At 44.6% G+C, this 27457-nt stretch overlaps 2 protein-coding genes across 2 annotated transcripts in view; both read left to right on the plus strand.

The window, feature by feature from the left end:
• LOC109489356 overlaps nt 1-27457 on the plus strand; it is an 87324-nt gene that overhangs the window by 47892 nt on the left and 11975 nt on the right. The window contains exons 11-15 of the mRNA XM_034642213.1: nt 5845-7570; nt 8678-10319; nt 11494-16239; nt 20495-20539; nt 21163-21227. The gene's annotated coding sequence lies outside the window, so the exon portion shown is untranslated. The remainder of the gene's footprint in view (nt 1-5844; nt 7571-8677; nt 10320-11493; nt 16240-20494; nt 20540-21162; nt 21228-27457) is intronic.
• Nucleotides 1-27457, plus strand: part of PHLPP1 (PH domain and leucine rich repeat protein phosphatase 1) — a 266105-nt gene that overhangs the window by 13280 nt on the left and 225368 nt on the right.

Consider the following 27457-nt stretch of genomic DNA (forward strand, 5'->3'; position numbering starts at 1 on the left):
CATGTCACCCCAAAATACACCACTCTGGCATGTTGATTATTTTGAATTAAAGGCAATTGAGAAATAGCAGCTGCAAAGAGCACCCCGACCCTCCTTTTCTTCCTGAAAGCAGGAGACAAAACTCCCGTGTGAAAGGGGCCCTCTCTGTGCCAGGAGGGAGGTACAGAGGTACCTGGGGCTGAGAATGTGTACAAACAAACCTGTTTAACTCACCCTTGTCTTCCTAGTTACTGCTCCATGGTTTACTACCCAGCCTCCACCCCCTTGTCCCATCGCAGCTCCATAAATGTGTTACTGTTCTTCGTGGAAGATGCTACATGAGCTGGGATTCTAAGCGGTGATTCTGAGTTACTTTTCCTTTTGGTCTCTGCTGTATGACATGTGTGCTTCGCACATCAGGAAACCGTTTTCCTTTTGTTAAGGAGTCCCAGCTAGAAAGCTAAAGGATGGGTAGAGGTAAAGTTTTGCCTCTTCTACAACCACGAACAAATCCTAGAGGAACTATTTCTTGGGGGAACTAACTACCAGATGATAAGTGGCGTGTGAAGCCAAGAAACAGACCCAGCACGGGCCCTATTATTATCAGTATGAATGACTGTGATGTGTGTGTTACGTTAAAGGGGACAGTGATGTGCAGCAGACAAGAGCGAAGGGAAGGTGTATAACATCGGAAAGAACTTCAACAAAGGGAGAGGCAAAGAATTTCCCAAGAGGAGGAAGTTTAGGCAAGATTCAAATGCTCAAGAAGTTCAGGGCATGTCCCAGTCATGGCCGTACAGGACTTTTGTCCCCTTGGTGCCCATGGTTCTTGGTCATGCTGCTTAGAAGAATGAAGAGGTAGACCAGATGGAGAGTGGTGGGCAGCAAAGCAAAGTTTATTGAGCAAGAGCATAAAGTTCCTGAGAGGGAGGGGGGCCCGAGAACGTTGCCCCTGGAGTTTCTAAGTTTAGAGTTTTGGGTTTTTTTTAAGATTTCATTCATTTATTTGAGGGGGAGGGGTAGAGGGAGAGGGAGATGCAGACTCCCCGCTGAGCAGGGAGCCCGATGCGGAACTCGATCCCAGGACCCTGGGATCGTGACCTGAGCTGAAGGCAGATGCTTAAACTGACTGAGCCACCCGGGCGCCCCCAGTTTACGGGTTTTTATGAGCTCTTTTGCAGAACTACCTTAAGCAATCAGTGTGTGCTGAGCCATGCCAATCAGGGCTTCGGTCATGTATCTGTCTAACCATTAGGTTAATGTCTCTGAGCAGATGGTCTTTTTTTGCTGACATCTGGGGGCTTAGGTCTATACTGCCCCTTGCCCATAATATTGACAAATGCTTTACGGTTAATCATCTTATTTTAGGACGTTTTGCAGAAGTCATTTCTGCAAAGGCTGCAAAGCAAATTGTTAGTGGGGTCCTGTCTAAGCTGCAGACCGGGATGTTAGTGCTGTCTGATCTCAGCTGTCCTGACTCCATATTTTCTTGTTGGGGACCCTGGCCCTGACTACCTAACTGTCCAACTAACTGCTAACAGTGGCTGGTCCTGAAGGGTGAGATGACCAGACAAACTGCTTTGCAAAGAAGGGAGAGACATCATCTTGTTCCCCACTCATTGTGTTTAGCACAATGCGACATGGAGGGAGTACTCAGTAATTGATCTTGAAGCAATGAATGAAAACCTGTACTCAAGATGGACTGGCAGAGAGTGAAGCAGGGAACACAGAGAAGAGTGCGAGGGCCTGAACAGGGCGTGGGGGTGGGAGTGAAGAGAGGAAAGGAACGTCAAGGGTGTGCATATAGTAGAATCGACAAGAGAATGGGAGTGGCGGTGGGAAATGGCTTTTAGGGTGAAAACCTGTGAAAGTGGGAGATCAGAAGGCAGAGGGGCAGCTGCCATCATTGCTAGAATCCCAGAAGTGGGGCCATGGGTATTTCCAGGTCTGCAACGTGGGTCTCCTCAGATTCAGTCTCTCAACTCATTACGTAAAATTACAGAAGTGTAAGCACATTAAAATGTATTACAAGGTGCTATTACGGCCACATGGGACTGAGAGAAAATGAGAAGATGGGAAAAAAGCTGTCTCCAAGGTAAACGGTTAAAGTTCGGGAAGAGGGATGAGGAGTCATTTCATGGAAATGAAGGGTCCAAGGAGTCCCTGAACATCCGTAAATTGTGCGAGACAGCATGCAGGTTGCCCCCTGGTAGAGCTGTGCCTTCGTCCTCTTTGTCTGTTGTCAGGGCTACCGATCCTGGAGAGAAGACTAGCTCTGACACAACTGATAAAATACATTTAATTAACTTGGAATACATAAATGGGCCCTCCTGAGACTTCTGTTTGGCCAACTTTTAAGACACTGTCACGTGACTCTTCTGCTTTCTGCCCTGACTGAGACGCTTGGATAGTTGTATGATTTCGCTAAAGGTCTGTCTCATCCTAAAATACATTCTCGTCGACTAGAGATTGCTTCCTCCGTCTTGGGGTTTTTCTTTAAAAAAACAAAAGCAAAAAAAGAAACGTTGAGCTGTATAAAGCATGGTGCCAAAGGTAATCCTGCTTCACAGCATGAGAATCAGTCCTTTTTTTGTTTCCAGATGGACTAGAACCACATACTCCAATATTCTTTTCTGTATCCTCAAATTTGAATTTAAGTTAAGGTTGTGTTTGGAATAAGCAAGTCAGAGATGTCAGCTTTGAGCTAAAGCAGTGGCCCTCAAAGCACGGGCCTGGACCACAAGAAGCAGCCTCATCTGGGATTGGGTTAGAAACGCACACTCAGGCCCCGCCCCCAAAACATTGCACCAGGTTCTCGGCAGCCAGGGCTCAGCGATCTGTTTTAACAAGCTCCCAGGTGATTCTGATTCAAGTTCAAGTCTGAGGACCACCAGGTTATGGAATAAATAACTGTATTAGTCAGGGTTTTCCAGAAAAATAGAACCAATTGACTATATACAGATATACCTAATAGGGGATTTATTATAGAAATTGGCTCAGCGGATATGGAGACCAAGACGCCCCAAGATCTGCCATCTGCAAGCTGGAGAATCAAGAAAGCTGTGGTATAATTCGGTCAGAATCCAAAGGCCTGACAATCTGGGGGCCGATGGTGTAAGTACGAATCTGAGTCTCCAAAGCCCAAAACCAAGAGAACCAATGTCTGAAGGCAGGAGAAGATGGACGTCCCAGCTCAAGCAGAGAGAGCAAGTTTGCTCCTCCTCCACGTGTTTGTTCAGTTGGGGCCCTCAGTGGATTGACTGGATGATACCCACACGCCATGTTGGGGAGGCCAATCTGTTTTATTCAGTTCCCCAATTCCAATGCTAATCTCTTCCAGAAGCACCCTCACAGACACACCCAGAAAGAATGTTTTGCCAGCTATCTGGCCATCTCAGCCCAGTCAAGTTGACACATAAAATTAACTATCACAATAACTAAAACTAGTTTTTAGGTTGAGCATCATACAAATCGACACCTTTACTTTCTTTCACTTGTTCAGTCGCTGCCTCATTTTATGAATATTTTGTGGGGTGCTTGCCATAGGTCAGACATCACTATAGGTGCTGGGATGATAAGGCAGTCAAGGTTCCTGCTCTTGGACAGAGAAGCAGATAACATACAGGATGTCCAGTTAAAATTTGAATTTCAGATAAGCAATGACAATAATTTTTTTAGTATAAGTATCTCCCAAATATTGCATGGGACATACCTATACTAAAAATTATTGATTGTTTATCTAAAATTTGCATGGAACTTGGTGCTCTGTATTTTTATTTGCTAAATCTGGTCACCTTACTCTTGTGGCTCTTCTATTCCAGTGGGGAATACAGACCCCCAAAAATTAAACTTACTTAACGAAACGATGCTTTTCAATGGTGATATGCACAATTAAGAAAATATAATGCAGTAATATGGAAGAAAGTGGCATTGGACAGACTGGTTAGACCCTCTCTGAGGAGGTGGGAGCCAGCTACGTGTAGGTCTGAGGGAAGACTATCCCAGACAAAAGGAACAATTTAGTGCAAAGTCCCTAGGGTAAGAAAGATCTTAATATGTTCTAAGAATTGGCCAAAAGTCAGCATGGATGAGCGTAGCAAGTGAGAGGGAGAGAGCCAGAAGGTGAGGATAGAGAAACAAACAGGAGCTCAGTCATGCAGGCCTTGGCAGACCACAGTAGAGCGCAAAATTTATTCTCTCATTGGAGAATTTTTAAACACAGAGGAGTCTCGAGCCCGGCTTTGTGTTTTCAGATGATCTCCTAGCTTCTGTGAGGAGAATGGTTTGTAGAAGGGGCAAGAGCGGGAAGGAGGGAGGCAGATCAGGAAGGGCTTGTTGAGGTCCAGAAAGGAGATGATCATAGCTGGAACATGTGGGTAGTAGGGGTATGGGAAGAAAGGGACAAATTCAGGATACATTTTGGAGAGGAGCTGATAGGACCTGCTAGTGGATGACATATGGTAGTTGGAGGGAAAGGGAAACATCGTGGGTGAAGGTGTTTGTCACTGAGATGGAAAAAGACTGGGGACGGATGATGGGTTTTGGTCAGGAGAAGTCAAGTCCCATTTTGGACAGGTTGCATCTAAGAAATCTATTAGATATTCAAGTTAGGAATTCAAATGGATCATTTCAGGGCTAGAGATATAAATTTGGGATTGGTCAGCATATACATGGTATTTAAACTATGAGAACTGATTAATATTACCTAGGGGAGTGACTGCAGATGAAGAGAAAAGGGACCAGGCCCCAAGGGGCTCCCTCAGGTAGATTTGGAGATTCCATCAGGGGACAATGAGGAAGTCCCAGGAGGAAGTATTTTTTTATTCAACATCAGCTTTGTCACAAAAATTGTGTGTGTGTGTGTGTAATATTGTAGCTCTGTGCATAAATATTTGTAAATTATGCCAACTACCTCTGTGGAATTGAAGACCATCACAGCTTGATTAGATGCCATTACAAATTATGCATCTTCTTGGCCAATTTTGAATATATTTCTGCTCCGTTTGACTTTTTTTTTTATAGTGGTTTTAGAAAAAAGCACCAAACTCATAACATGAAATCTATTTTCTTAACAAATTTAAGTGTGCAATGTTGTTGTATTGCAGATGGCTAGAACGTCACGTTGCGTGGCTGAGACTGCATATCCATTGCATAACGACTCACCCCCCCATTCCACCCCAGCCCCTAGTAACCACCATGGTACTCAGTGCTTCTGTGAGTCTGATGACTTTTGATACCTTACCTAAGTGGAATCACAGGGTGTTTGTCCTTCTGTGACTGCCTTCTTCCACTTAGCACAATGACCTTGAAGTTCCCCCACGTGCCACAGACAGCAAGATTTCCTTCCTTTTGTACAGCTGAATAGTACTCCATTGCAGTGTGGACCACATTTTGTCTACCCATTCCTCTGTTGATGGGCATTTGACTTTCCACGTCTTGGCCATCATGAATAATGCTTCAGTGAACATGGGGATGCCAGTTATCTCTTTGAGATCCTGTTTTCAGTTCTTTTGGATAAATACCCGGAAATAGGATTGCTGGATCATATGGTGGTTCGATTTTTAATTTTTTGAAGAACCCCCACACTGTGTCCATAGTGGCCGCACCAGTTGACATTTCCACCAACAGGGCACAAGGCTTCCAGTTCCTCTCCCTCCTTGCTAACTCTGGTTATTTTGTTTGTTCAACGATGGCTATCCTAACAGATATGAGGCGGCAGCTCCTTGTGGTTTTGATTTGCATTTCTCTGATGATTAGTGATGTGGAACATGTTTTCATATACCTGTTGGCCATTTACATGTGTTCTATAGAGACATGTCTATTCAAGTCCTTTGCCTATTTTTATTTTATTTTATTTTTTTAAAGGTTTTATTTATTTGCGAGAGAGAAAGAGTGAGCAGGAGGAAGAGTGAGAGAGAACCTGAAGCTGACTCCACGCTAGGCTCAGAGCCCGACGTGAGGCTCCATCCCACCACCACGAAATCATGACCTGAGCCGAAACCAAGAGTTGGACACTTACCCACCTGAGCCACCCAGTCTCCCCCCCTTTGCCCCTTTTTAATTGGGTTGTATTTTTTTTGCCATTGAGTTGTAGGAGTTCTTATATATTTTCTTTTAATTTTTTTAATTGAGAAGTAGGTGTAATCTTCTTTAGCATTTTATGCCTTTTGATGACCTAGTATGGCGCAGGTATTCCTTATATATTTTAGATATTAACCCTTCACACATGGTTTGCAAATACTTCATCCCATCCTGCAGGTTGCCTTTTTACTCTATGAATTATTTCCATTGCCACACAGAAGCTCTTTAGTTTACTGTCATCCTACTTGTCTATTCTAGCTTTTGTTGCCTGTGCTTTTGGTGTCATACCCAAGAAATCATTGCCAAGACCGTTCGGTTCCTTAAGAGTGAGTGTATTCTTTCTCCCCTCGGGCGGTGCTCCTCAAAGCTTGTACTCACATTTTCCCTACAAAACCAAATCATTTGATTTTTAGTGATGACCTTTTAAACTGAATTTACAATAGAACCAGCAGTAATTTCAGATATTTCACCTTTAACAGAATAAACCTCCCAAAACTTTACGTTGATTCCATGAATTGTATGAAACAACAACACACAAGCACCATTCTTGGGCTGAACTGCTTTTCTTTTTGAAACATCTCATGACACCATATCAAACCACTAGCGTTAACCCTTTGCAAAGTTCTGCCACCGCCAATGGAGCCAACACAGTGATTGCCTCATGTATCACGTCTGCAAGAAAATGTGAAATAAAAAAAGAGCAAAATTAACTTAGGAGAACAGCTATCTGATATAAACAAAAGCTCGTGCCTCACAGGGTGATGTGTAAATGGCAGCTGTGCACGTCACTGTTGTCTGTGGGAATAACTACTTACCTGCTTCAAATATATCCTAACCTGCAAGAGGTGCCCGTATCTCGCAGTGCCCTCTGGGTTTCATGTGATCCACGGCAGAACAACAGCCCTCAGGGCAGATGGTAAATAGCAACAAACATTTTGACCAAGCTGTTTTTTTTTAAAGATTGATTGATTGATTGATTTTGTTTATTTATTTTGGAGAGAGAGAGAGCGCGGATGGGGGCAGGAGGGGCAGAAGGAGAGGGAGAGAGAATCCCAAGTGTGATGCAGGGCTCAATCTCACAACCCTGAGATCATGACCTGAGCAGAAACCAAGAGTCGGAGGCTTAACAACTGAGCCCAGACACCCCTTGACCAAATCGTTTAAAGGGCCCACTTCTAGGGCTGCTCCTGAGACCATTGCTTCTTATTCTGGTGGTCATGCATTACCTGCTTGCTGTCTCCGAAAACTTTAAGGATTTTTTTTTTAAACCTCTGGTGTCTTCATTTTACAGCATTACAGCTTGTTGCGTGTGTGTGCGTGTGTGTTCTACGTGCTCAGTGGGGCCTTTAAATTTATGAAGTCATGTCTTTAAATTCTAGAGAAAATGTTTATTTCTGTAGTTGATGTTGCTAATTGCGGCCTAGTACATCTTTTCTTCTTTTTTACTACCAGAATGTCTGTACCTAGGACAGCAAGGTGCCTCACTGGAATTTCCCAGCCACCCTCCTTGGTAGGTGTCATCATGGGACACATTTCTGTCCAGTGAGATGTAAGTTGGTTCACAGTTGACACGAATGCTTTTGGGCCTCTTCTGCTAGACACACGGTTGCAAGGCCCGAAATGAGAAGAGGGTGGGCAGAAGTCAACCAGCCCCCTCAGGGCCCCCTCGCCGCACGCTCCAGGGAGCACCACTCGCGCTGTAGTCGATGGAACGATGGGGCCCTAGAGTCCACAGGGCAGTGACCCTGCTGAGAAAGCGGTGTGGCGTGCACCGTCGGGGGTGGGGGGTGGGGAAGTGGTCTGTCAAATACGACTTCTGGGAGCCTTAACCTTTTCCAGTAAGGCTTTGTATTCTCGCCCTCTGCTGTGTTTCCCGATCCTTGGATCAGAACATCTCTGGTTCACCTTCTTCGGGTTATAGTGAATCTATCATCCACTGGGTATAAAGGAGCAAGAGCGCCAGGCCGTGCGGGGCCAGGAACAAGTTCCGGGTCTAGCTCCTTCTTGTGCGGACTGATGAGCGACCCTCTTGTTTTGAGCCGCCTCCTGACCCCCAGATCAACAGCCTTTTGAGGATTCGTGGTGGATTCAGTTTCTGTTTGTGGGCCTCCCTGGGTGTAGACACTTAGCAGAATGGGGAAAATGAAAACTAACTTAGATGCCCTTTGTCCAGCCACTTTATGTCTTCCAAAAATGTGTTGAAATTTTTTGCATTTCCTCTACCATTCACTTCCTCCTATTGTATTCCTCTGTGGCTATCTTAGTGGTTTGTGGGGGGGGGGGGTAGAGAGAAAGGCATGCGTTCAATCTGCAGTTAACTGGGAGCTGACAGCCGTCTCTGAGAAGGCACACCTAGGGGTGTCTCTGCTAAGAAATCCCAGGCTTTTCGTCCACACCCGTAGCCATGCGGATTTTTAAAAGAATAGCAAGTTATGAAGAAAAACATTAATCTACTTCACAGTTTAAGCTAGAGATGCCTACATCGAAATACATAAGTGTCTAAAATAGTTGCCAAGCTTCCTCTTGAATGACCAATAAGGCAGCTGCACGTGGCTGCAGGGACAGAACTTTTCACTCCACTCAGCACCATCAGACTCCCAGCCCACTGTCTTTCCAGGCCACTGTCTTCCCACGGACCCACGCCGCCTCTCCGGGATGCTGCCACCGCTGGGAAAGACTCGGGCTGACACCTGCAGGACGCCTAGGAGGTGCCCGGCACTCCCCACGCTCCCACCATCGCGAACAGCGTTGCCTCCAGTGACTCTGTATTATCATCCCCCACGGGGAAGGAAGGCACAGAGCACTGAACTCTCCTGAGCAAGTGCACGTAGTCCAAACGGGACGCGCGGTTCAGAGCCAGGATTTGAACCAAGGAAGTGCTGCTCTGGAGTCTTTGCTGGTGTGACTGCAGAAAGATGAACATATTGAATGCATGTAGCCCCCTGTAACTTCAAAAACATTTCACATTCTCTCGTCTGAGCCTCTGACTTCCGATAGGAAGAGCGAGGTAAGTCAGCCTTTTACCTGGAGGTGCCCTGACGTGCTGCGGTTCAAGCTCCGTAGCCCGAAGCTCAGCTGTGCCACTGGTTCATCTTGATGATTACGAACCTTCCTTGACACACTGTTCCACAAAGAGGCACTGTAAAGCTAATATAAATATTAGACTGCAAGTTATAAATTGTTGACTTAAACCTCAGAAAGCATTTTCCCACAGAAATAACGTGAGTCATGGTGAGTAGGCGCGTAGGCTAACCCGCAAATGCCAGAACGCGTCTTACTGTTTCCACAGTAACCACAGCACTCCAGGGCCTGGCGTGGACAGCAGCCCCGCCGGGAAGCGGAGGGACTGCAGGCCGCGGCCGTGTCCCCCACCCCCGGAGGGATGAGGCCTAGAGGTGAAGAGGTATCTGGGGCGGGGGGGCACATGCCAAAGCCAGTTGTGAGCTGAGGGTTTGTAAAGTGGGAACGGCTGGGCGTGCTCCATACCTAGGGCTCCACCCAAACCCAAGCCACTTAAGTACAAGGGAGTAAAATTTGCCATTTAATCAGAGAGATTTCCTGGCACAACACATACTGCCCGTCTAGGGGACATGGGAACCTGAGCTGCTATGCTTAAAGAACCAAGGGTGGACAGAGGCCAGCTCAGAGCCATTTGTAGGACACTATGTCCAAGTAGCCCAATTTCCCAGCAGAATTCTGCTTTCTCTCTCGTTGTTGGGCCCCTAGTTTTACCATGAACCTACAGACCTTGTATGGTTAGAGGCCCTTTTTGTATCACGGCGACATGAGAAGATTTGTATTCTGAGCTAATATGATCAGTCATTTTTAATGAAGCCTTCTGACTTTTACCAGATTCCAAATTAGGGATCTTCTGGGGAAACAGCATTTGCCAGCTTGACCCAGAATAAGAGCTGGGCATTATCATGCCTACAGTGATTAATTATAATAATTATAATCATAATACTCATTCATTCACTCCTTCAATTATGTATCTATTTCCTTGGCTCATTCCAAAAATCATGTGAGGTGACCCAGTGTAATGACGAGGAAGATCTGAGTCCGTGAATTCATTGGATCCCCTGCAATTATAGAAGAGTAAATATTTCTCTGCAGAGGGCTGGTTTTTCCTATTGCCAGTGATCAGAGATTGTTTGATTTTATTTTGTCTTTTTTTCCTGGAAGAAATTAAGCAGGTCTTACCACCGAACCTGACTCCTGGCCACAAAGGATCCCTGGTGTTTATTATCAGAGAGGATCTGGTAAGAGAACAGCCGTGTTAAATTCTCGAAGATTTGTGATGACTTGACCAGAAGCTAGGCCGGGGCCAAGGATCCACACAACCCTCAGGGCCCTGTAGCTGGAATGTCAGGAGACTGTGCTACCTTCTAATGTCTTCAGGGAAGCAAAATCCACTTGAGGGATTTTTCTTATTTTGAGCTCAAGCAAACCACAGAAAAACAGTTGCATTTGAATCATCTGCTCCCTGTCAGGAGCCAGTCAAATCAAGGGCTCCACGGTCCCTCCCTCCAAGATTAGGATGCTTGGTGGTGAGTCATTATTCTGGTCCAGGCCATCCTTCCATCCTCAAAGACCACGACTACTGGTGATGGTTGGTTGGATGCCCAAAGAGAGACAAATTCTCTTTTTATTACTTTTTGGGAAAATTGAGGCCATTATCAAAAATGATTTCCCTCTTCTTACCCTTCCGACTATGCAATGCTCTACGTCTAAAATCCATCCTCTTTTTCTTTTTTTGGCTCAAGGCCAACTTTTCCACCAATGTTTTGACCATCTATTCTTTTTGGCACCTGTAAGACTTTTTTTTTTTTTAATTGAGGTGACATTCACATAACATAAAATGAACCATTTTATTTTTTTTTTAAAGATTTTTTATTTATTTATAAGACAGAGATAGAGACAGCCAGCGAGAGAGGGAACACAAGCAGGGGGAGTGGGAGAGGAAGAAGCAGGCTCATAGCAGAGAAGCCTGACGTGGGTCGATCCCATAACGCCGGGATCACGCCCTGAGCCGAAGGCAGACGCTTAACCGCTCTGCCACCCAGGCGCCCCAAAATGAACCATTTTAAAGTGAACCATTCCTGGCATTTAGTACCCTCACAATATTGTGCAACCATTCCTACTATACAGTTCCAAACCGTTGCCATCACCCCAAAGTAAAACCCTGCACCTGTTAAAAAGTCACTCCCGATTTCCATGTCCTCCTAGCCCTGGGCAACCACCGAGCTGCTTTCTGGCTTCATGGATTTACCTCTTCCCGACAGGTCATAAAAATGAAATTTATCTTGTAAGTGACCTTTGGTGGCTGGCTTCTTTCCTTTGGCGTCATGTTTTTGAGGTTGATCCATGTGGTAGCTGTATCATTACTCCATTTTTTATGGCTGACTAATGTTCCATTACACGTTCGTACCACAGTTTATCCATTCATCCACTGAGGGACCTTGTATTGCTTCTACTCTTCGCTATTACAGACAGCACTGCTGTGAGCGTTCAGGTACAGAGGTATTTGTTTTAAATTCTTGGGGGTCTATACCTCAGAGTAGAATTACTCATCCCATGATAATTCTATGTTTAACTTATGGAGGAACCACCAAAATGTGGTTCCTCCTCAGCCTCCTCCTTCCCAGGCTTTTGGGTCTGTCTGCTGCTTGTCCGGTCCTACACCTTGCCCCAGACATTTACAAGCATTTTCCCTTTTTCCATGCTTTCCCTTTTCTGTGATGTCAATCACCCACCTTTAGATTTTGCTCCATCATTTCATTTCTCTAATTTTCCTCAATATTCCTTTCTCCTCTGGTGTCTTCCCTTGGATAAAAAATGACTCTGGTCTCATCATCAAAAAGAAAAGCATCTCTGTCCAATTTCTCGTCTCTGAAGAGTTGTCCACATTCTCTCTCTCCCCTTCAATTTCCTTTCACCTCTCAAACTCCTGCACTCTGGTGTCTATGAGAGCTCCGTCCCTAAAGACCACATGTGACTTCCCAATTGCTCTGAGCAGTGAGTGTCTGTCAGTACTCTTCTTCTGTCTTTCTGTCCAGCAACTCTTCCTTGTTAACTTGTCCCTCCTTCCTTGACACTTGCTCTCCTTGACTTCCAGGACATTCCCTGGTTTGTGATTCCTGACATTTAGGATTCCTCTTCTCTCTTGTAGGCGTGAGTCTCTCCACTCGGTCCTTAGACTCCAGTGTCCCCCAAGGCTTAATCCTCCACCCACAGTCCTTGCTACACTCTGTCTAGGTGACCTCATCCACATTCACCGTTTCAACATCGTCTATGCATGGATAACTCCCAAATCTCTTTCGCTAGTGCTTCTATTTCCCCCCCTAAGAAGAGGACTCAGCTCTCCTTTTGCCTACTGGCTGGATAGATGAATATGCATCTCACAGGTATCAAAGCAGAACCTAATCTATGTCTTCCTCCTATGTTCTTGATCACAGATGGTAACATCACTTGTCACTAGGTCAGAAACCTCAGTGTCATTCAAAACTCCTTCCTGTCCCTCACCATCACCACCCAGACAATCACCCAGTATTTCTCAAGGTGGTCCAGTTTTCCCCTTCCTCATTACCAACATCCCAATCCAGGCAGGCATCATTCTCTCTTGGACCCCTATGCCAGCATCCTCACCAGTCTCTCTTCCTCAGTCTTATCACCCCCTAATCCTTTTCCTCAGCTGCCAAAGAGATCCTTCTTACATGCAGATGTATTCACACCTTCCTGCTTTCTATTGCTCAGTGGCTGCCTATCTCCCACAGCTCCTTCACTGATCTACACACCCCTCATCTCTGGCACTTCCTGCCTCTGACTTTGTTAGAGCAACTCTGGACTGCAGCCATCCCACTGCATTCACCATGCCTTTTCCTGCCTCCGTGCCTCCCCCCTTTCTCCTGCTCCATAACTCCTGCTCACATCGTCCCTGAGGGCTTCCTTGGCCCCATCCTCAGGTCGTTACTCTGAGTTCCTGCAACACATCAGGCCCTTTGCTGTGGTTGTGTCTTTATACCTTTCTGTAGTGATCTGTTTCCATGTCTTTCTCTTTCACAGGGTTGGAAGCTCCTTGGATACCCATCACTTGGCTCCATTCCTACTACGTTGTTTTGATCCTCAAAATTAGTAGGATGAATGAATAACAGATTATCCCCCCTTTCTGTGGGAAAGGACCAGTAAAAGAGAAATTAGAGGCAATAACTGGAGACAATATGAGAAATACTTCAAATAGAAAACATCACACTGTTGGTTAATCTCATTTTTTTTTTAAAGTCGTGGCATTTAAAATATGTTTAAGAGTAGCATTTAAATTCTAGGAATTCTGAATTGGGAAGAATTATCAGAGGTCATCTGTCTCAATCTCCAGTTTCTAAAGTACATAGTTAAAAAGAGGGGAAAAATGGTCATTTAAAAAAATGCCTTTTAAAAACAGCTTTCTCTATCTCAACCCCTTGGACAATGAGCCTTTCAGTCTCTGGGCCAGCTGAACGGAAACTGTTGAACTCCAATAGGGACATGGAAGCTTGGAGGACAGGACTGAAGGAGACTGGCCATGGAGAAGACAGGGCATTGCCTAGTGACTCGGGCAGCACCTGCCATGGGCTTGTCCCTTCTACCTGATGTTCCACGTAGCCCCGAGCAAGGAACCTTGCTTTTCCAGGTGCTGATGCTATCTCTGTCACGGAGAGAGCATCGGGTGTACTTGCCTTCCTCGCTCTTGCTGTGTCACTGGTTAATAATGATTTTTAAATGTTAGAGGTTGGGAAAATCTTCCTGATTTTGTTCACTTAGGTCTATTTGCGGAGGGCAGAGGTACTTGGCAAGTACTATGAAATGTCTAACAGACTGGAAGGGCTTTTACATTATATGGAGATAAAACTCATTTGCGACTGTTTAAAGCAGATAGTACAGAAGGAGAGGGAGATTGGAGAGAAGGAAATCATTTTACTCCCCAGTCTGGTGAGAAGGAAGAGTGATGTTGAATCGCCCAGAGACAATGAAGGAATAACAAGGAAAGGGCGACAGGTAGAAATGCTTGTCCAGCTGCTGGGAAAGCACCATCACCATACGCAGCACTGCCTGAAAGGCACAGATCGCAAAATCAGGATCTGGGCCACAGAGCAGAGCTCTCATGAGAGGAGGCAGAATGAATAATAAGCCAAGACTGCATGCTGGTCGACCGCAAAGTCAAGTCCATATCTGGGTAGAGTTAGCAGAAGAAAGAAAGCTGCCAGACTTGGAGTTGGGGGGGATGGGATTAGAATAGCCTGAAGGGTGGATGTGCATGGAAAGATCCCCTCAAGAATTGGGAAGGGTTAAGGTCAATCCAAGGCAGTGATTCTTAAGGTGGGGGTGCTACGGGCATCTAATGAGTAGAGGCCGGGGATACTGCTCCTCGTACAATGCACAGGGCAAAGAACTAGCCAGTCCAAAGGTCAACTGTGCTAAGATTGAGAAACCCTGATCTAAGGGAATTTTTCAACCTGACAAACAACCCCAGGGAGAGGGACTGGATTTATCAAAGGCCAAGTCACAGGTCCCCTCCCTAATCTGACCAAGTAAAGGAGGCTGTTTGTGTCAGGCGACAGGATCCTGCATTCCGAGACCTCACGTTGGTGGCGAGAAATCGGCTACAGTGGTGGTATTTACATCGCGGAAATTGGCAAATACTACAAAGCAGGGCTTGTGCCTCCCACGCTCCACACCCCGAGAGCCGATTTTTCAACAGGTGCCCCCGCACCGCGGCTTCCCAGCTAGGAGGAAGGAGGTGAATTCTCTTTCTCCCTCTCTCTCTGCTTTTTAAAGGGCGCTACCCTTAAACACGCAGCAAGTGCTGATGGGAAACAGTATGGCTTCCGGCGTCTCGGGAGTTCCGGCGCCACACGGCCCAGATAGACCCCAGAATGCAGGCACCCCGAATTCGTGCTCAAACCCTCTTCCAAGCAGGACTCTGCTCTTCCTTCCGCTCCCCTGAGCGAAGATGCGCACCTGAGGCAGGAGTGAGCAATGCACATTTTATGGGCGGCGAGAGGGTTTAGTGGCGTACCACTCAGCGTTTCGTCCCCCAGCCCCCCGTTAGTCATCTGCTCTTCCCCTCATCATTCTCCCCATGGCAGCCAAGTGGAAACCATGGTCACCCTTTCCTGTGCCACGCTAAGCACTTTAACTCCGTCTCAGCTCTCTCAAGCCCAGCCAGCAGCTGGCCCTGGCTCCCAGAAGACTCGGGAAAGCACATTATCAAAGCAGGCCACTTGCAGAGGGATTGTATCATAAGGGTCCTGGAAGGAACAGATGGAACTTTCCAATGGGTAATTTGAGGAGAATTTAATTGAGGGACCGTTTACAAAGGCATAGGCAGAGTTTCAGGAAAACAACTCCAGGGTAGGAAGAGTGAACTGGCTTACTACCCAGTGGCAGGCAGAATTCTAGGATGACCTCCAATGAGTCACAGCCTTGTCGAATCGCCTGCCCTTGAATGTGGGCGGACCCCTCAAAGCCAACAGAATACAGCAGTTGTGATGGATGCCACTTCAGTGATTAAGTCACCGTGCAAAACTCCTACATCATGGAAGACCAGAGGAGAGAGCCCCCCACTGGCCCTGAGGACATGAGCTGCCCTGTTTTTTCAAAGGGTCACGTGGCAGGGAGGTATGGGCAACCTCTAAGAGCTGAAAGCAACCCTCAGCTGACAGCCAGCAAGAAAGCAGGGACCTCAGTCCAACAACTGCAAGAAACTGAATTCTGCCAATATCCACGTGAGCTTAGAAGGGAACCGACATTCTAGAAAAGAGTTCTGTCTGGCTCATGCCTAAGTTGTTGCCTTTTGAGACCCTGAGCAGAGAACCCAGCCAAGTCGTGCCCAGATTCCTGACTCCTAGGAACTCTGCATTAGAGCCTGCATGTTTGTGACACCGGCCCCCCAAATTCATGTGGTGAAATCCTCACCCCCAGTGTGACAGTATTAGGAGGTGGGGACTTCTTAAGGTGATTGGGTCATGATAGTGGAGCCCTCATGAATGGGATTAGGGTCCTCATAAGAGAAACCCAGAGAGCTCTCTTGCCCTCTTCCTGCCGTGTAAGGACACCAGGAGAAGACAGCCATCCGCATCTGGAAGAGGGTCCTCACCCGACCGTGCCAGCACGCTGATCTCAGACTTCCCAGCCTCCAGGATGGTGAGAAATTTCTGTTGTTTTTGAGTGCCCACTCTGTGGCACTTTGTTAGAACAGCCCGAATGGACTGATACAATGTGAGATAGTAAATGTGTGTTCTTTTAAGCCACTGGGTTTGTGGTAATTTTTTAGCAGGGAGACACAGGTACTTATACCCTTAAGAACCCCGAGGCAAGGGGAAGGAGTAGTTCTCAGAACCCAGAGAGAGGGCAGACTGACCAGAGCTGAGGCCTTTGGGAAGGCACAGCCACCCAGCAGTTGCTGCAGAGGAAGGGAGCTGGAGAATGAGGGCCCTGACCGCACATGCTCCTGTCCTCTCCGCTTCCCCTGCTCCCTCCCCAGTGTTCCAATTAGTGAACCCTGCCAGAAGGGAGCAAGGGGGGCCAATTAATGTGGTCTCCTGGGTCAGGTTCTCGGGGCACAGAGCAGGGGGAGGAAGGTGGACAGCAGATTTGGAGGGGCCAATGGAATATACATTCTAGTACCAGGGCATTCTCACGCCCATTACAGGAAAAATAAGTGTTTTCCCTCATATTGTTCCCTACATAAATGGACAGCAAAAGGAAGACAGAAAGTGAGAGTTTTGGTTTCCATGGTAGAATCAGTAAACGAAAGTATCCTAAAAACTGAAATGACTTAAATCTTTCCTTTTCCCCTTGTTAAGTGGCCTAATCATGGCATATGGTCACAAACTCGCTTTACTCAAGAGGCCCTGTGCTATAATCACACTCCGGCCCAGCACTGTTCAAGGTCTAGAAAGAGACAATTTATATAATAAGACTGGCCATAAATCAGACAGCTCTGTAGTTACTGGGTAAATGAGATGGTCTCTAGAGACAGTTTCACTGTTATTTTTTTCCCTAGTTATTTCTTAGAAGATACAATTTATTCACTGCTCTGGTAAGAATAGATTTGTTTAAACACAGTGTATCTCATTCTACAGCTGGAGAGCTGACGACCTGTGTCAGTTTGCTGGGGCTGCCATGACAAATACCACCAACTGGGGTGGTTTAAATAACAGAAGTGTATTGTGTCACAGTTCTGGACCCCAGAAGGCATCAGCTGGGTTGGTTCCTTCTGAGGGCTCGGAGGGAGAATCTGTTCCAGCGTTCTCTCCTTGCTTCTGGGAGCCCCCCAGGTATTCCTGGGCTTGTAGGTGATATTCTCCCTGTGTCTTCACACTGTCTTCCTTTTCTGAGTATCTGTCTCTGTTCAATTTCCCTTTTTTATAAGGACGCAGTTATATTGGATTAGAGCTCTCTGTAATGAGCTCATCCTAACCCGGCCGTCTGCAAAGACCCTATTTCCAAATAAGGCCACGTTCACAGGTACTGGAGGTTAGGGCTTAAACATCTTTCTTTTCTTTCTTTTTCTTTTTCTCTTTTTTTGGTGGGGGGAAACAATTCAACCCATAAGAGGCTCTAAACCAACCTATAGTTTAAAGGCAAAGCCTACTTCTAGTCGCCAAATCGAAGATTCCAGTGAATTCTCATTTGTTGCTGGTGAAAATGTAAAATGGTGCAACCACTTTGTAAAATAGTTTGGTAGTTATTTAAAAAGATAAACGTGTCCTTACCAGATGACTCAGCCATTTCATTCCTAGGGGTCTATGAGGAGAAATGAAAGCATATGTTCACACAAAACTCACTCATGCAGGGTCAGAGCAGCTGCATTCACAGTAGCCCCAAATTGGAAACACTCAAATGTCTGTCACCTGTGAACAGGGAAACACTAGGTGTTATATCCATACAACAGAATATCATTAAGCCATAAAAAGGAATAAACTACTGATACATGCCATGATATGGATGAACCTTGAACACATTATACCAAGTGGAAGAAGCCAGTTACAAAGAGCACAAACTATACGATTCCATTTATATGAAACATCCAGAAAAGATACAACCATAGACACCTAGATTAGTGGTTTTCTGGGTCTGGGATTAGGAATGGGGAGTAACTGTAAACAGGTGGGAGGGAATCTTATTGGGGAGATGGAAATTTTCAAAAACTGGATTGTAGGGACTCCTGGGTGGCTCAGTCGGTTAGGCGTCTGCCTTCGGCTCAGTTCGTGATCCTGGGGTCCTGGGATCGAGCCCTGCATCAGGCACCCTGCTCAGTGGAGTGTTTGCTGCTTCTCCCTCTGCCCCTCCCCTGCTCATGCTTGTGCTCTCTTTCTCTCTCTCTCTCTGAAATAAATAAATAAAATCTTTGAAAAAGAAGAAAAATTAAAAAGCTGGATTGTAGTGATGGTTGTACAAGTCAGTAAATGTTCCAAAGATCATTTAATTGTACACTTAAAATGGATGGATTTTATAGTATGTAAGTTGTATCTCAATATAGGTATTAAAAAAAAAAACCAACTCCTGTGTCCTTAAGGTAAAAATCAAACACCTTCACCATTTATTTATAAGGTGTTCTTCAGTAGTACGTTAAGTATATCAAAGCCTCTTTTAGGTACTGATGTGGAACCATATCCAAGATAAAGTATAAGTGGGAAAAAAAAGCAGCAATACCCCAAACAAGGTTCAGGACCGCATGTATTTGCTAGTGTACATAGGAATTTTTCTAGGAGGTGACATAAGAAACGGGTAATAGAATTTTACCCTGGAGAATGGGAATGGGATAGGGACTTTTCCCTCTAAACTCTTTTGTAACTTTTAAATTTGGTACCATATGTATGTTTTCAAAAACGTAAATATTTAAACTTTTTTTTTTTTTAATATATCAGCACACCACAAGCCAAAACATATACTCAACATGGAAGATGACCTTCCGGAAAACAAAAATAGTAGATTTCCCCCCCGTGGACCAGACTGTCACTTAATAAGTGATCCTTCCAGATCTGGTATTTGGCCTTTCGCACTGAGAATGGTTTATTCACCTCCAGCAAGGAGCCATTTTCCACAAGAGGCCATGTTGTAATTATGTGGTCATGTCCAAGATTAGGGATTTCGTGTCTTTCTGGTCTGTCTTACCCACTTCATATGGGGGAAATTCGGAAATATTCTTCCATGCAAATTCTTCCAGGGAAAGGTGCCACCTAAACATTAAATCATTAAGATAATGCATGTTATTGGGAGGTGGGTGGGAGGCCCTATTTATATATTTGCATTCTTTTTAGAGTACTTGCTGGGCCGTAGTTTAAAGGGGAAGCAATGTATTGTACTACTTGTTTTCCCTTTTCACAGTGTTGGCTGCTGTGCGGGATGCTTACGTTACTATTTATTGATCTCTCTCTATTCGCTCTGTTGTTGTTGTTCTAATGATGTCACGCAAATTGAGAATGGCTAAGATTTTTTTCTAAGCACAATGAGATGGCGTTGTAGAAAAGATTCCTATAATCAAGCAGTTGGTTTCTAAAGAAAACAAGGGAGACTTCACTGACCATTCTTAGAATACGTTAGAGACCCAAAGCATGTCAGTCAATAATTCTTTACCATTCTTTCCATGGGGGTGTGGGGTCCTGGTTGCTATAGGCGCTTATGCTCTGCTGTAGGGCCCCTCCGAGAAGTAATGCTCTGTAATTGCCCAGACCTCTACGGCTTGAGAAGACCCACAAGCACCACATTTGGGAAAATGTCTCACCACGTCCAGCCCCTCACATCTGGCTGGTCAGTCAAGCAGACAATCAAAAGGCATTCGGGTCTTTTCACAGAGCTGCTGCCGTGTGCAAATAGAGATTTTTTTTGGTCTGCTTCAGAGTGGGGTAGGGGAAGGGGATTATTTTTTCCTCAAAAATGTGTTTCTTTAATCCAGTGCTTTACAAATGAGGTTTTTATTCAAATTAGTTGTAGCCGAAGGAAAGAAAGTAAAGAGGAGCATTTATTAATGACAGGGCCTCCTGCTGGTCTCAAGAAAGTCTGTTTCCAAAGCAGGCTGCATAAAAATGGATCCAGCCACAACGTGCCCCAGTTACATTTAATAGGACATTATCAATCTGCTTAATGATGAGCCGTCACACAATTCTTTTTTTTTTTTTTTAAGATTTTATTTATTTATTCGACAGAGATAGAGACAGCGAGAGAGGGAACACAAGCAGGGGGAAGTGGGAGAGGAAGAAGCAGGCTCATAGCAGAGGAGCCCGATGTGGGGCTCGATCCCATAACGCCGGGATCACGCCCTGAGCCGAAGGCAGACACCTAACCGCTGTGCCACCCAGGCGCCCCCCCCGTCACACAATTCTTACACATGGTTCCCTCAAAACAAAGATGCCACAACTTCTAGTTTGCAATGGTGATTTCTACTTCATTTCAGGGAACATGGGAAAATGGAAGACAGTGTCTAGGACATCCAATCAAGGTAGGTCTTTACGATTCCTATTTGAGCACCTCTCAACCTCTTTGAATCTATGCTAAAATTAAATGTTCCTCTGAATAAAATGACGTGTCTGAATACCTCCGTGTACGCACGTGAACTCAATCATCTACTTTTCTATAAAATAAAACATATCGGTGTGCTCCTATTACCTCCTGAAGTAACCTGGCAAAATCGTTTCAAAGTAAATTCATCCCCAAGGTTTTGTTTTGTTTTTTCCTAATACTTTCTGTTCGTATATTTGGTTACTGGTTTCTAGTTCTCATCTAACAATGCGTAACTTTTAGCAGCTTCCATGACAGGGGAATGGTGGGGGTGACAGTGTAGTCAAAGCAGTAATTAGATGCACATCGATGCTTTTCTTGTTCTCCATCTCCCGATCCACAAGCACATGGCAGGAAATGTGGGAGCTGAGATTTGAACCAGCTGTCTTGACCACTTTGCACTTGACCCATGCACTTGACCACTTTGTTCTAATGACTGGGTGTGCCGCCTCCTTGCCATCGTTACTCAATCTGGACATTATTATTTTGCCAAATCTTTGCCAAGCTGTGGGGTGAGATGGCAAAATGAATTTTAAAAGCATTTTTTCTATATTCTATTTCCAGGGGAGTCACGCTGACGGGTAACTGGTGACCAGGGAAGCTCTGTGTTCCTGAAACATGAAAAAATGGTAAGGGCTTCGTGTTGCTTTGTTTTAGAAATAAAATTATAAGTAACAAGCAAAAAAAGAAATGGAGGAAAGAAGTCTTTGTCAAAAGGTGAAAATGCCCTCATTAGAAATGGATCACTTAAAAACAACTTTTTCTTTTTCTTCTTTCCTTCCTTCCTTCCTTCCTTCTTTCCTTCCTTCCTTCCTTTTTGCCGTATTTGGTGAAGATATCTTGTGCTTTGTATATTCCAGATAAGACCTCAAGAGCATTACACATTTCAGTTTGGAGAAAGCTTACCTATACCCTTGGTTTGAATTTAAGAAGACAAAGAAAAATGTACTGTTAGGAAGACAAAGAGAAATGTAGTTATATGAACAATGTAAGGTAGAATTCTGTATACCAAATGAGTATTTACTCAGCGTTAATGGAACTGACATTTATTCCACAGACCAGCTGTGCACAAATTAACAAAAGGCACCTAGGCGAAAGGACTTCTGAATCCGTGTGGTCAGTGCAATGCTACTGGTTATAGAGAAGTTGATCTGATAAAACTTAGTATGCTTTCAGTAGAAGAGAGAGAGAGAGAGAGATGACTACTGTAACCAACACAAAAAGAATTGAGTCTGGCGTCTGTCAAAGCTAAGTGATAATAACAAATGCCCAAAGAATTAACTTCCATATGTATGCCAGTTGTTCGGTCGAACTTTGTTTCAGACTCTAAACAGCTGAAAGGATGGCTGTATCTCTTGGTAGATTTTAAAAGAGAAAAGTTGGCAATGTGATAAGAGCCTGCACAGTGTGGTTAAGGTTATGATTTTTAGAGTCAGACAGGCCTAAATCCCATTCTACTATTTATTGGCTAGATGACCTTGAACTCGGTGGAATCTTTCTGAGCCTCAGTGTCCTCTTCTGCAAAGTGGGAATATTCATTTTTCACTCAGTCATTCAGCAAACACTCATTGTGTGCTGCAGACACCAGACACCGTTCTAGGCACTAGAAACACAGCAATGAACAGCAGTACCAACCAAAGCCTTGTCTTAAGGACTATGTCTCAAGGACAACAAGCCAACCAATAAATAAATATAGACTCTATTGGGTGGTGACATATGTGGTATTAGTTTTCTTTTCTTTTTTTATCATGTTATTTTATTTTTGCATCATGTTAAATATACTCTTCAACCCTCATCCCCTATTGCTCTCCCCATACCTCCCCTCTGGTGACCATCAGTTTGTTCTCTATAGTTTAGAGTCTGTTTCTTGGTTTGTCTCTCTCCCTTTTTTTCCCCCTTTGCTCATTTGTTTTGTTTCTTAAATTCCACATAGGAATGAGATCATACGGTATCTGTCTTCCTCTGACTGACTTATTTCCCTAGCATTATACTCTCTAGCTGTCTCCATGTCGTTGCAAATAGCAAGATTTCATTCTTTTATGACTGAATAATATTTTATATTATTTATTATACACACACACACACACACACACACCCCACCATTCATCTATTGATAGACACAGGGCTGCTTCCGTAATTTGGCTATTGTAGATAATGCCGCCATAAACATAGGGGTGCACATATCCCTTCGCATTCGTATTCTGGTATTTTTTAGGTAAATACCCAACAGTGTGATTCCTGACTGTAGAGTAGTTCTATTTTTAATTTTTTGAGGAACCTCCATGCTGTCTTCCACAGCAACTGCACTGGTTGGTGTTTCCGCCAATAGGGCACGAGGGTTCCTTTTTCTCCACATCCTTGCCGACGCTTGTTGTCTCTTATGTTTTCCATTTTAGCTGCATTTTCGGGTTTTCTCCATTTTCTCGGGTTGCTGTAACAAAGAAAGTACCACCACCTGGGTGTCTTAAAATGACAGAAATTTCTTCTCTCACAGTTCTGGAGGCTGGAAGTCTGAAGTCCATGTGTTGGCAAGGCTCTAGGGAAGAACCTTCTTGCCTCTTCTAGCTTCTGGTGGTGGTTTGCGTCCTTGGCATCCCTTGGCTTACGGAGGCACCATTCCAATCTGTGCTTCCATAGTCACATAGGCACTCTCCCTGAGTGTGTATCTCTGTGTGTCCTCTCCTCTTTTTATGAGGACACCAGTAGAGTTAGGGTTCATACGAATCCAGTATGACCTTGGCTTAGTTAATTCCATCTGCAAAGACCCCATTTCCAAATAAGGTCCCATTCTGAAGTTCTGGGTAGACATGAATTTGGGGAAACATAGTTCAACCCACTACAAATGCTATGAAGGAAAATAAAGCACGGCGAAGGGATAAGCATGCGGGCAGGCGGTGCTATTTAAATAGGGAAGGGTCATTTGGAAGCAGGCCTGCATGAGCAAAGGAGGGGTGCCTTGCTGTTCATCCAGGGGAAGAACACCCACACAGGAAGACATCACAGCAGTGCACAGAGGTCCAGAGCTGGAGCCTATTTGGTGGCATCAAAGGACAGTCAAGAGAGCTGTGTGGCTGGGTAGAACTGGCCAGCAAGGGGTAAGAAAGTGGGGACCAGAGAGGCAGCCAGGAGCAAGATCACTAATGGCCTAGTATGACCAAGATGAGGATTTTGGAGTCTGCCTGTCTCCTGGGGATTTTGTGAGGCAAAAGCAAGGTATGATTTCTTAAGCACTCAGCTGTACCCTGCAGAAAGCAGGCTCGTGGAAATGCCAGTTCTCCCCCTCCTTGTTCACCTTGCTCTCCCAGCTCTAAGACAACACATTAAGAAATTTCTCTCTCGGGGCGCCTGGGTGGCACAGCAGTTAAANTGTTCACCTTGCTCTCCCAGCTCTAAGACAACACATTAAGAAATTTCTCTCTCGGGGCGCCTGGGTGGCACATCAGTTAAACGTCTGCCTTCGGCTCAGGGCGTGATCCTGGCGTTACGGGATCGAGCCCCACATCAGGCTCCTCCGCTGTGAGCCTGCTTCTTCCTCTCCCACTCCCTCTGCTTGTGTTCCCTCTCTCACTGGCTGTCTCTATCTCTGTCGAATAAATAAATAAAATCTTAAAAAAAAAAAGAAAAAAAAAGAAATTTCTCTCTCTGGGTTTGGTGTGACCGTCTTCTCCAACTGAGCTCTTTTCTGCTTAACTGGTCACCTGATAAAGGATCTGACATTTTCCATCGCTGAAGGGACAGCATTTCAGAGCTTTTATCAGATAAACTCCAGCAAGTAACCTTTCATAAGGAGAATACTTGCTAAACCAGGACACCTGCAGAGCAAGGAGAGTTACTTGGGTTGGAATTAAACCTCTTGTCCTGCACTCTGTCCTCACCCCTAGTCATCTCTGAAGACCCTCCATAAACACTGGAGAGGAACATGGCTAGATTTCTAGAAAAGTCTGAAATGTCTTTTATTTCCACAGTGGTCCTATGATTGATCTAAGTGGATGGACTTCAAATGTTCACATAACATTGAAATCTCATCATTGTACTTTTTGTTTGAAAGACATTTTAATGAGTGAGAGAAGTGTGCGTTGATGCTATGCAGGAATACAGTGCCTACAGGTGAATCCTCATTCTGTCCTCAGGACTGTTGATGAAGCAGCATAAATATTTGCAATTTTTTTTTAAGATTTTATATACTTATTTGACAGCAAAAGCAGGGGGAGTGGCAGAGGGAGAGGGAGAAACAGGCTCTCCAATGAGCAGAGAGCCTGATGCGGGGCTTAATCCCAGAACCCCGGGATCATGACCTGAGCCAAAGGCAGCCACTTAACCAACTGAGCCACCCAGGCGCCCCATTTGCAAATTTCTAATTAATCTGTGTCAATTTCATCAGTCCTTCATTTGTGTTTAAAATATGCATTTTACCTCCAGCCTGGCTGGAAGGAACCATATGAGGTTTTGCTAACCCATCCTTGTGCTGCTGGCTTAGAAGGCATTGACTAGTGAATTCTTATTTCTCATTTTAAAAAGTCTTCGCGAGAGACTGTGGACTCTGGGAAACAAATTGAGGGCTGCAGAGGGGAGGGTGGTGGGGGAATGGGATAGGCCGGTGATGGGTAGTAAGGAGGGCACATATTGCATGGTACACTGGGTGTTAATATGCAACTAATGAATCATGTCATGGAACTTTACATCAAAAACTAAGGATATACTGTATGGTGACTAACATAACATAATACAAAAATTATTATTAAAAAATTAAATAAAATAACCTAAAGAATAAAATAAATAAATAATAAAATAAATAAATAAATAAATAAATAAATAAATAAATAAATAAAAAGTCTTCAACATCCGTCTGGACTGCCAAACCAACCAGAGACCTCAGACCGACCGTATCCCAGAAAAAGAAGCAGATGACATCCAAGTACGCTGCTTTCCCAGGAGTCAGGACCAGCCCCTTCCCCTTCCCCAAATATGCATTTTAGAAGGGCATTTCAGCTATTCACTGCTCTATAGAAGTTCCTATGATCTGTGTGGAAAGCAGACATGTAACAGTGGTCCCGTGGGGGATTCTAGTGCCGCCATCCACAAAGTGTGACCCCGCGGGCTCGGGCTCGGGCAATCCTGCTCTGCCCCCTGAAGGGTAATTTGGTTGACACTTCAGTGGGAAACTGGCACAAAAATGTTTGCCAGCCAGGCTGTTTGGGGTGGACTTGTGTGAGCTTTTTGAATTACAAATTAATACCATTTTTTAACCCTTTGTCCCTCTGATATGCCTGAGGTGGAAAAGCCTGGAAGGCAGCAATGTAGGAAAATAGATGCAAGCACATGGGAAAACTCAGTAGTCACGGTGGGCTTTTGAAAAATACAAAACGAGACTTTCTGTTCTTCTTGCAACTGTTTGGAGGGTGTGGAAGTGTGTAGGCAACTTATACTAGAAAGAGGAAACGTTTATGCGAGATTAGGGAGCATTTGCTACCGATTATATTTTCAGTCCTGAAGCCAAGCGCTCAATTCGGCTCAGCAAAATGAAGTGGTCAAACCTTTCTTATGATGAGATTTCATGTAACATTTGGTATTTTGAATGTAGCCTTTGACATGCTATTTTGTTTGTTTTCTTGTGCTTCCTTCTTGTTTGGGGTGTCAATAACACCGCGGCCAGTGACAGGCCGCTGATCACCTGGGAAATGCGGCCAAAGGGAAAATCCTAGCCAAGCCGTGAACTTTAGTCCAAATGCTCATCTCTGAGACAGACAATGCCAGCCCTTNGGGGGAAAAAAAAAAAAAAAAAAAACAGGGACAGAGCTTTGTATGGGAATGGTAATGACAATATGCCCTAAGATCCACTTTCTTATTAATGCAGGGTTTGTGCTACGGTACTGTGAAAGACAACTGTGTATTTACTGAAAACAGGGTCATAGTCATTGTATGGTATTCTGGAAAATTACAAGATCCTTTTAATACCCAAAATCTTTATTTTTTTTTAGTTTAAGACTTATTATAGGGTGTGAACTTAATCCTTAGATTAGAATACCCTCTTTAGAAATTTTTCATTGTTTATTCTAATGGTCTGGGCCTCTTTGACCCCCTTCTACTTGACCTTAAACACTCCGCTTCCCACCCTATTGAAACTCCTATTTCCCTTGGTTTTCTCTGCTGCTCTCTTAATGCAGTCTTTTTCTCTCCTGACACTTTACGTGGCCCTTAGGCAATCTTTGTCCTCAAGAACTCTCTCTTGCTGCTCGGCACCTTTTTTCCTATAGAGCTAATTCTTTTCCAATCTAAATAATTACAAAACCTCTCTTCCAAACCTCTCCCTGCCTCCCCAGCTCCCATCTTATTCTTAATCGCCTGAACATCTTGCCTCTACTGCAAATGATACTTGATTTTAAACCCGACTTACTTCTTCTCTTCCCTCCATCCAACAAAAAAAAATGTGGTCCTTCCGATTTTTAAAATTTAATTTTTGTTTTCATCAGTGTTATCCATAAAGAGCCAAATAGTTTTACTTCGTAAAGTGGCAGTTCCCTGCTCCCCAATTTCCTTCTCCCTAAAGGCAAATATTTTCAATCCTTTTAGCTATTTATTTCGTATTTCTTCCTTATCACAAAATAACCAGTCTATGTTGCTACTTCTTGCATTTTTCCATTTGAGGCTTTATAAATCTTACCATTACTACCACACACAATCTCTGCGAGGCATCCCACCCGAAGAGTTAACGCACACTTGTGGTTAGATCAATTTTCAACAATTCTTTTGACTGTTTAACTTCATACTGCTGAGTAATGTATTTTTTTTTAAAAGATTGATTTATTTATTTGAGAGAGAAAGCAGCAGTGGGGGTGGAGGGTGGGGAAGGGGCAGAGGG

This window comes from Ailuropoda melanoleuca, chromosome 14, assembly GCF_002007445.2.
Source record: "Ailuropoda melanoleuca isolate Jingjing chromosome 14, ASM200744v2, whole genome shotgun sequence".
Taxonomy (NCBI): Eukaryota; Metazoa; Chordata; class Mammalia; order Carnivora; family Ursidae; genus Ailuropoda; species Ailuropoda melanoleuca.